At 35.3% G+C, this 10,503-nt stretch overlaps 1 protein-coding gene and 1 long non-coding RNA gene across 4 annotated transcripts in view; one reads left to right on the top strand and one right to left on the bottom strand.

Moving 5' to 3' along the window:
- The first annotated feature begins 1,638 nt into the window (after positions 1-1,638).
- LOC100742159 (SPARC-related modular calcium-binding protein 2) overlaps positions 1,639-10,503 on the top strand; it is a 44,380-nt gene continuing 35,515 nt past the window's right edge. For all 3 annotated transcript variants that reach the window (XM_024370395.2, XM_024370393.2, XM_024370391.2), the window contains exons 1-2: positions 1,639-1,757; positions 10,160-10,334. The gene's annotated coding sequence lies outside the window, so the exon portion shown is untranslated. The remainder of the gene's footprint in view (positions 1,758-10,159; positions 10,335-10,503) is intronic.
- Positions 1,678-3,520, bottom strand: LOC105681306. The gene is made up of 3 exons (XR_001102573.3): positions 2,269-3,520; positions 1,937-2,186; positions 1,678-1,817 (listed from the first exon to the last, which is right to left on the bottom strand). It is a non-coding gene; the product is annotated as an uncharacterized LOC105681306 (long non-coding RNA).

The raw sequence follows: 10,503 nt of genomic DNA, 5'->3' as shown, positions 1-10,503 counted from the left end.
GTGCCGCCACAGCGGCGAACATTTCGTTCAAATCTTTGGTCGTTAGTGTTTATGACAAACTTGCTTAAAAGATGTAAGCCGCAGTTTGAAAAACGCTTTTTAATAAGATTTTTATGTTAAAAGATTCGTTACAAATACTTTCTATACTTGGGATAGACCTAATTACTGAAGGAAAGAAAGAAATCAATCGTATTTCCGATTGCGATAATTATATAACCTACATATACGATTGGAAGATTGAAGCAAAGTATGTTCTCTGTAAAGTCTAATGTGAAATCGACGTTGCTTTGTGGACCAGCAGAGTTGAGTCAATCTTTTATGTTTGAGGTAAATGAATCAAAAAAATATAAACATTATAATATTTTGTACATACAAACGTAGTTCAGTAACTTAAAATAAATAGTGGAATTAGGATTGCACAGTGATAGAGAAATTTACGCGAACTGGATACAATATAGAATAAGATTTTTTAATTTCTTTTTCCAAAAAGATCAAAATTTAAGTAGATTAGAGATACTTAATGGGTTATTAAAAAATTGTTTAAACGTTTACATGAAACAATTTATAATTGCAAAAATTTATTTCAAACTCAAATATTCGTGTCGATAAGATATTGGTGTACAGTTGTGCATTGTTACTGGCCACGAGGAAGGATCAAATATGACCAATTAGCAATGCAAGGTTTAGAACAGATATTTTTCTTTGGCGTGAAATTACATACGTATTTATATGTAGCAAAGAATTCGGATTACATCGAATATGACTCGATATCTGAAATTTTCGAAAGACTTGATAATTCTTGAATTTTAAACCTTCACAGATTTTTAGTCTTTAAAATTTCTATAAGTCATGAATTTTTAAAAAATCTAGATAGATTTCAAAATCTTAAAAGTTTAATAGTAATTATTTTTTCTCCTGATATGTTGTTTTGTGCTTCGTATCTTAAAATAAAGAAATCTATCAATTTATATTTAATATCATACATATTCAATACCTTTCAAGGTTTCAAAACTAAAATATATCAATAATTTCAAAATTTATCAAAATTTTAAAAACTCAAGACCTATCAAGAGTTTCAATGCATTGAGGACAAAGTAACATACGTGTATAATTTCTTATAATATTATAAATATTTCAACTTCTTTAAATTTCATAGAACTGTAGAATCAACATGGAAGAAATAGTGACGAAAAAAATATTAAACGAGTCCTTGGAATTCCCTTGCGTAGCCCGAATGTTAATAAACAGAATTTGATAACATACTTTAAAAAATTACAAATGTGAAACGTCGACCCGTAATGAGATAAGTCTTTCTAAGTATCGAAGCATATTTGAAACGTTTCCTCCGCCTTACAAAGACGTACAAGGAGTGGTGGGGATATTAATGGCCAGTTAGCAATGCAGGGTTTTCGTCAGTTAGCAAGGCAGTGCTGTATACAATATATAGCGCCTAGAATATATGAAAATATACAGAAACACGATAAGATTGATACGTTGTTTCAAAATCTCAAAAGCATTCTAAATATTAGCGTTAAAAGTCAACATTATTGCACGGTCGGTGCTCGTTATGGAACTGCTTTGTTAAAAATGGTATGGACATTTCCGGAATCGAGTTTTCCTTCGTAGGTAGCAATTTACTGGGCCGAAGAAGGACGCCGCGTCGTTTACATTACACCGACTCCGTTGGAGAGACTGCCGGTAGCCTGTCACGATAGAAGTAATCCAGCACCCGCGGCTTTCAAGCTGATGAGATTTATGTAAGCGGAACACTTTTCTTGCGGCGCTTCTGCACGTGCATCGGCCTTCGGGATTCGTTTCTAAAAAGAGCGCCAGATTTATATCCATTTAACTAAACTAAATCGCTTATTTTGAAATCGTTTGTTTCACTTGAATTTTGAATCTCGAACGTCGGTTAATATATTGCGGACTTACTCACTTCGTTCTAAGACGCGGAAGAATTTATTAGTTCTTTTTGATCTTCTAAGAAGAAAGAAGATCGTGTCATGTTTCCAAAACTCGTTCATGGTCGTTTTGAGTCATATAGCAGCTATAAGACTTTTTTTTTACCATAGAAAACCTCCGTATATATGTTATGTGTATTATATAAAACATTTAGAAATTGCATTTCGTTTTTATCGCAGTGAAGCGTAATTATCCTGAATATACTGGTTAAATCTGAAATCAATCTGAGGATGTAAACAAAAGTTACAAGACATTTGCTGTAAACATATATTTACTAAAAAATTAGAATACAGCACGAAGAGTCACTTTAAGCATATAATAAATGTTAAAGATGATTTTTTTCACTGAATATTAAGACTTAGGAATGTAACGAATAATTGCTTAATGCTTCTACGACCTCTGTGAAATATATATTTGCATTAAATATTTTGTAACTACTATATATATTTTCAGATTTATTTCAAACTTTATCAATATAACAATTGGTATCTCGTGATAATGCTAACGGAATCTCGAAATGTTTCATATAACACAGACAATATACAAAATTTCTACAAGCATTGAAATGCTTTCGCGAGCTACTGTATAATAACCGATGGAATCATAGTGAAGGATCGCAGCGTTACGCCATAGAATAATAATATGTAGAACGGCTTCGAATTCGAGAAGTTTGTTCAACGTACCGGAAGCGATAGATCAAGGAACATTAGTTACTTTACACGTCACACGCGACAGGTATTGACATTCTACGTGCATAAACATATGCGTTGTTTAGAAGCGATCGTATTTTCAGAAGAGGCTGCGTTAACTGCACATAGATCACGCCAGAGAGGTTACTCATTCTCAGCTGCTTTATGTGGCGAACTACAATGAAATACGCAGTATAGTAGCGCACAAAGAACTTTGATTCATCGTTGAATAAATTTGCTTGAACCGAGTTACAATTTGCAAATATAGCGTGGTATAAATGTAACAATAAATAAATCGAACGCTTCATAAAGAATTGAAAAAAGAAGGACTATTTTCACGTATGTACGTACATATGAAACTTATACTTTCGTTATCGTTAATCGTTCGAAATTATCTTTGATTTTAACGTTTTATTAGTCGTTTAACGAATGATACTTGAAACGATTTTATAGAAACAGCCAGCAGATTAGATTTGTGTAAAAAAATTATGTTTCAAAACTCTATTCTTGGCCGATTTTTCCTTGAAAAAATGACGCTTCTTCAGAAATAAGAAATTCAAGAGAAAATTCTTAATTATACCTCGGTCAATCGTATCGTATATACGTATCCACACGGAGAATTAATACCAACAACAAGATGGAGATGAAACGCATGAAAAATGATCGATATCGTTTTCATTTTTTTCCAAGTCAATTTTAACTATGCGAACGCTTACGAAGCTAATCCTTCGCGGATAAAACGAGGCAGTTTCGAAACGTTTATTCTTTCGGTTAGATAAACAACGGAGTCCGCAATTTTTATACGCGATTCATCGTGGCACCAGAAGCAAGAGTAAAATAAACGGTCGAACCGGGGTCGTCGCAAATCAGCTGCTTCCTTCTTCTACCGTTTATTTTTCAAAGCTGAGATTTTATCTGTCCACGCTTGAGGATTCGTCGAACCGTGCCTTCTGGCGAAAGAGGAAAATTCTCTTCTCTAACTGCGCCTTTTCACTTTACTTTGCTTTTTTCACATATGTAGGTTCCACTTCATTTCTCTAATTATCTCGCTTCTTAGTTCTACCGTGTATGCATACACCAGATGCATACCTATGTATAGTATAGTTTCTACAAATGCAGAAACGTCGATCGAAATGCGGTGGCAATATTAATCTAGTTCAGGCTTTCATTCAAATTTTAAAATCAATTTAATCAAATTAATAGTAAGCAACGACGCTTACTGCGTTCTCGTTGAATCAAGAAATTATATATTTAAGTATCTATTCGATATACATATACATTTACTATTTAAATATCGCTACTTGTGTCGATGTTAGAGTCAGAAATCTTTCTGTTAATTTAGATTCTGTAATTTTAAAGAAGCAAAGCGATCTTCTAATTTAAAAGAAGCTGCTAGATCTAACTTGTAATTAAATCTGTAGATGAAAAAGAATGTTAAATCGAAACAAAAATTTACAAGATTCTATACTTTGTCGAGTTACAAACAACGGTTTTCTTATTGCATACGGCTTTTTGGAAGTCGATCCAATGACGTTATAATATTCCATTATGCATAATTATGCGAATGCTAGAAAATAAAATCATTAGAGTTCAAAAAATTCAATATTTCAGTGTAATAATTCGTATCAATTAATCATGGATCACTGATAACGTAATATATATTTAGATTCGTTTATTTAATTATAAACGAAAATTTAAATTTTGACAGAGATATGATTCGCTATAGATCTATTCGAGTACCGTTACGTAATTTTGATTTACTCTTGGTTGGAGTGCGCGGATTTAGACATTGTGTTGGATTTAAAAGAACTGACTGATTATATATTAGATTTACAAATGCTATAACGCTTTCACTTTTGGGAACGAAGTTTATTGATTTTGAAACAGGTTTACACCAAGGCAATAAACGAAACGCTATTTTACGTTTATTACGGCATCCATTTACTTAAGCTATATTGCTCGCGGGATGCTTGCGCCGTTTGTTTATTTTGCAGTTACCAATCATTCTCGATGCCGAATATTTTCAATAAATTATTATATTCAGGTGGTCTTGATAATCAGTTAAACGTTTCTGATTTTCCTTCCAGATATATATCTATCGTTTATGTTACAAGTTACGAGATACAAAAGGACACGTTATTGTCTCTTAAATTTCAAGAAAAAAGCTTTAAAACAATATTCTCTAGACATAATTTCCTACTCAAAGAATACATACAATAGCGTAAGGAAAATATGGTTTATACATATACATACGCATATATGTAATGTAAAATGACAAAAAAAAATATATTCATAAAGCATAGTATTCTGATTAAGATAGCGTAATATAAGAATTGTAATACTATGATTTTATTACTATTATAACGTTATAACAGTAGTATAATACATCGTAGGATTCATGCGATTAACTCAAAACAAGGCGCAAAACTTACTGATAGATGTTCACTGCTTAAATTGATAGTAATTATAATGAAATATAGTAGCACGATAATAAATTATTATTACAATAACGCAATAACGATACGATGTATCTTAAGAAGGTAGGGTAAATACGATTTGGTAAGATAATGTAAGAAAATCCAAGTGGATCACATCTGCTTCGAACGAACTGCGATCATTCTGTAATAAGGTTGCATTACGCGCGCGTAGTGCAACAGTGAATCCGCTTTCGATTATGAAATCGAACGCAAAACGATCACGAAGAAATCAATACCCTAGGTACTTGGAGGACTATAAGGCTCTGGCAAAGCTGCTCGTCCAGCTACACACCTTCGCCACTTTGCCTTCTGTGCTCTTGATCGACGACTTCGACGCCTATACCGGTGGCTATAAAGAAAGTGAGGTGTTGCAAGATGTACACACTGCCAGAACGTGTTCTTTGATTCTCGACACGATGAATTCTTGCGCGCAAATCCTGAAAACCAACGTAAGTAGCGATATACGGTTTGCTGGCTAGAAGTATTAAGACATCTACTAATTACATTTACTGGAAATTTTACCGAGGATCACGCTTGCTGGAAGCTTCGTTGGAATTTCCTTCTTTTTTTTTCTTTTTTTGTAAATTGTATTTATCGAACGTTTTATCACCAATTAGAGTTTTTTTGTAAATTTTATTGAAAATTACATCTGTTAAAAATTGCAGTATAGAACGCATATGATGCGAGCGAGACGACAGATTTGTAGCAGAATAACTGCTAGAAGCATTGAGATGCATTTAATACTTATGGCCTGTTGTGTAACTCGATGAAACGAATATTTGGGAAACAAACTATACCGATAAGGAAAGAAGAAATTATTAAGAAAGAATAAAGAAACATTTGTCTGTGTTTGCTTCAGGTACATGTGTGCGCCTGGTCCTCTTCCGCGATGCAAGACTTTAGCCCGTACACGATATACTTCATCAACATTTGGAGTATAACAGACGAAAAGGAGAATAATACAATATTGCTGCAAAAATACATGCAGGAAACTCCCACTGAACAGTGTCCGACCTATAAATACTGTAAACTCGATGATGGAACGAGAGTGTTGAAAGAAGTTCTGTACGAAGCTACGAGGGAAGAATCTTAGAAATTCGTTTTGGCATTACCGTTAATTAATTTTAAGGATGTTAAGAATACTCAGTAGAATACGTAGTTAAGAAGAGTATTTTATGTAATATGATAATATAGCAGGATTTTGATTGGTCTAATACATTGAAACGATAGATCGTATTTTTGTTTCGCATTTGATATGTTACTTACATTTTTTTTTATGTAAAAATCGTATTTAAATAATTAATAGTTGATTTATAATTTATTTATTAGCCAAACAGTCGATATTTCAACGTAACATAATTTCAACTTTTCTAATCATGTATATTTGATGAAATACATTCATTGTAATTTAAAAAGTATTATATGCTATAACAGTAAAGCGATACTCCACAAATATTCAGCGATACTCCCTACAAGCGAAATGTTGCAAGAAGGCAATGAAGTCGATAGTTAACGCACCAAGCTCCGTTCGCGCGACACTCTAAAAATCTAACACCGTCCTTGAAATGCGTTGAAGCTCCAAGACCGCTTGCAGGCAGCGCAGCGGCTCGTTTCATTTCTGTATACCTACGGCAAATTAGACTCGAAGAGGTTCAACGGAGAATTACATTTGCATAGAAGACGCACAGTGCTATAACCAGCGTCACTCTGCTTCACCTTAAAACCTGTCTATTAAACTACATTCCATATTCACGTTTTTACATCATAATAGATACACTGTCGTCCATAAGTACATATTAGAACACTTTCGAATTCATGCAAATGTATAAAATATAATCGTATATATATAATTAGTAGATATTGATGTAATCTATAGTTACTATTTAATTAGTATAATTAAAAGAGCATATAATTGAAAGCATATAAAAATCGATCCTGTGGAAATACCTGATTTAGATGCGTCTGTTCAACGTTGCGATATTACAGCGATTGAAATATGTTTCTAGTCGCGTTCTAACAGTCTATGTAGGTTTTATACACTGTCAGTTATCTATTACACAAGTCGATGCGAAGTCACAGCGATGCTGATATGGTAATTTCTTTATTAGTTTAAATTTACCAAAATATTTGATGACATAGAATTAACGCGTTCTTGGATCGTAATTTTGGAGATGTAATAGAAATATCAACTTCTTCGGATTGTAGCAGCGTGTAGAAACACTTATTGACGATAGTGTGCACTGTAATAATTTTCTCAACACTGTCATGGATACGAGAAAATGTAAAAACAAAAGGAGAATTAACAGAGTCTAATTATAAGCCGACGAACGACTTTTTTATTGTCGTTATTCTTCAAGGCATAGAAACGCTACAACAAACGACGGTAACACGGCGAAAAAGGCAAGTGCAGGGGGGCCTTGGATGTTGGCGTCCTATTGTCTGGTTCTTCTGCTCGACCAGGTCGAGAGCCCTTCTCGGGAAGAGCCCCCATATAGACTGAACCGACCACTTGTTCCGATCGGTCCGAAACAATCTGAAACTGACAGGACTATGGACCAGCCGTGGACTTCTCGCAGCGAGGTAATAAATGGAAACTTGGAGGTACCGTAAAGTCACCGTGAACGGGAAAATGTCACAAGAAAGACGCATTTTTTTCCAGCTGGCGATACACGGATAAGGAGATACACTAATATCATCGAATAAATAGAAGTCGATGTATCATAACTAAGATCCTAACTGACTATATTTATAATTAACTACAATCCTGGTGCGGTCTTGGAATTTTGTATGCCTCGATGAGATACATATTGGTAATGATTCTTTCATGATTTTCAGATCAAATTTAAGAATTAAGAAGCAATAAGGAGACAAAAGTGATCAGCATCTTAATGGATTTTCTGTTGGTTTACTCGAATTACTGGAAAATGGAGCTGCCTCCTTACTACAGCAGCCACTTCAATTCTCTAACGATAGAAAAATACGATTTCGTCGAAAGTGACCGAAAGAATCCGGTAGGGCTAATCAATTACGGATTGATCGGACACGAAGACATATACACGTGTACGTGGAAAGAAAGAAAGAGAAGGAAAGAGAGCGAAGGAGAAGAAGAGGAGGATAATTACGGAGCAGAAAATTGCAGGGTGACTTATACTAGCAGAAGTTTACACGTCGCGAATGAACCGGCTCTTGGTGGGTTCAGGATCAGCGAGACAACGGTAAACCACCGTCGTTGGTCTGTTGTCGTGATGAGGAGCAAGAAAGAGACAAAAGAGACAGCGGAGAAGGGACGAGTAACGAGAAGAAAGAGGGAGAGGAAGAAAGATGGGAAAAAGGGAGGGAGAAAAAGCGAGAGGGAAGATCGCATACCTGAGTGAACAGGTGTGCCGGAGTGGACGACGAGTGAGTTGCTGTCCAGCCGACGGCGGCTTGGCCAACGAGCAGCCTGTTAAGTCCCTTCGTGCACGAAGAGCAGGGACGCAATCACTTCGCCGATTTTAGAATTCGCGACCGATTGGAATTCCACCGAGGAAAGTAAAATGCCTCTGAAATCACTTGGGACTGTTTTAACAACCGGCTATTGCTTTAAATCGAACGTCTCCCGTCAGAGATCGTAAAGTCCCGCGAATGTGCAAGATTAATGTCATTCGTTGAACGCTTCGTTCTTCATTTTCTTCGATATGGATTATGTTAAGTTTTGAGATTTTTAGGATCGTTGTTAAATTTACACGTAGAAGAATTCGTTGTATATTAATCGAAATGTCTTATCGTAAACGGCATATTTTAAATCTGAGTACGCAGATCTTATCGAGAAGTTTTCATTTGTTAAAGAAAGTTAAGTCGGAGAGGCTCGTAGAGATTTATAGTTATTGTCCTCGATTATTCATATTGGAAATTGACAGTCAGTCGTGTCTAAAAATGCCGGGTGATTTATTTGAACTACGAGTGACAAGCAATATCCGAAGAGCAGATTGTAAATGTAGAATGACTTTTGTCTCCCTGGTTACCTCAGACACGGCGGTATAATTGCACTCACGATCCTCGCCACTTTCTCCGCTGGACCGAGCGCATTCAAATACCAACAGCTACTTTAAATGCATCCACGGACTCGCTGACTAACTGCATCTCTTTCTTTTTTTCTTCTGCCGATGTCTCAAACTAAACTCGCTTCTGTCTATGAATATTTATGATCTTTCCTAATAACAAACTCTACTTCATTATCATAATTTATTCCAATCATTTCTATTTCAAATTAGTATTTACATCGTTATAACCGTCATAGTAGATAAATTGTCAGTGTACGATCGATAGAAAGAAGTTAAAAGGAGATTTTAATAAGAATTAAGAACAAAGAACGAAACGACGGGGATTATTTTTCTTGTCAGTTATTCGTCAAGAAGAGGAAGACAAATCGAGTACGAGGCAGCTAGTAAAGTTGTTTAAAGGTGGTTAATAGCCAACCCTACGAGTGAATTACACCCACGGATACGTAGGTAGCCGAGCAATAGCGCGTTATTATCTCGCTCGCTACGCCTACCAATGGAACGAGTTCGATCGAAGAGTTCGATCGTTCTGGCCGATTAACCATCATTGTGTTTTCTTGTCTCGAGCAGGTGTCTCGAAGATAGATATTGCTTGCACGCGACAACGTTAGGAATTATTGATAGAACGACCGGCGTACAAACGTACGGCCAGGTTTAAATCCGACTTGGAGCTTAATCTCACGACCTACCTTATATCTAACTTTATGTAGTGTCTACGAGCGTAAAGTGAAATATGGTATTTGCGCGTCGTTCTGCGTTATAAATCACAAATGATAACTGTATAAACCACGTATTCGTTGGTTCCATAACGGAATCGTCATCGGGTACGTGGCATTAAATATTTATCGAACGAATTGTATCGGAGAAGTTCTTCGATAGATATTTCGAAATTAGGATTTTCAAATAGAACTAATTATCGATTTTATACTTCATTCGCTATCGCATTTCCTCTTAAATTGACAATTAATCGGTATCTTTTTCCTATTTGTAGAATTTATCGAAATCGATACCAAGTACTCACAGTTAAGAAAAATTCGAACGTATCGAGTTGCATCGAGCAGGGATCTGATAACTATAGCGCGGATATTTGTGCATTTTTGGAAAATTCAAAAAACGCAAAAGCGTAGAGAATGCGAAAATGCAAAAATATGCAAAGGAGAGTCAAGGTACTTCCTGTAACATTTAGAAGACGAAGTAAATTTCTATTCAGGTTTTACGTGTTTAGTTATGTCGATAAAGACGTAAAATTGCATAAACATTCGCAGTGATTTACCGATGACAAAAACAGGACAGAAGAACAATACGTTCTATTATTCTGTCGAAAGGTTACGGCAA

The sequence above is a fragment of the Bombus impatiens genome, unplaced genomic scaffold (assembly GCF_000188095.3).
Source record: "Bombus impatiens unplaced genomic scaffold, BIMP_2.2 scf_0761, whole genome shotgun sequence".
Taxonomy (NCBI): domain Eukaryota; kingdom Metazoa; phylum Arthropoda; class Insecta; order Hymenoptera; family Apidae; genus Bombus; species Bombus impatiens.
This window is presented reverse-complemented; position numbering and strand designations above follow the sequence as displayed.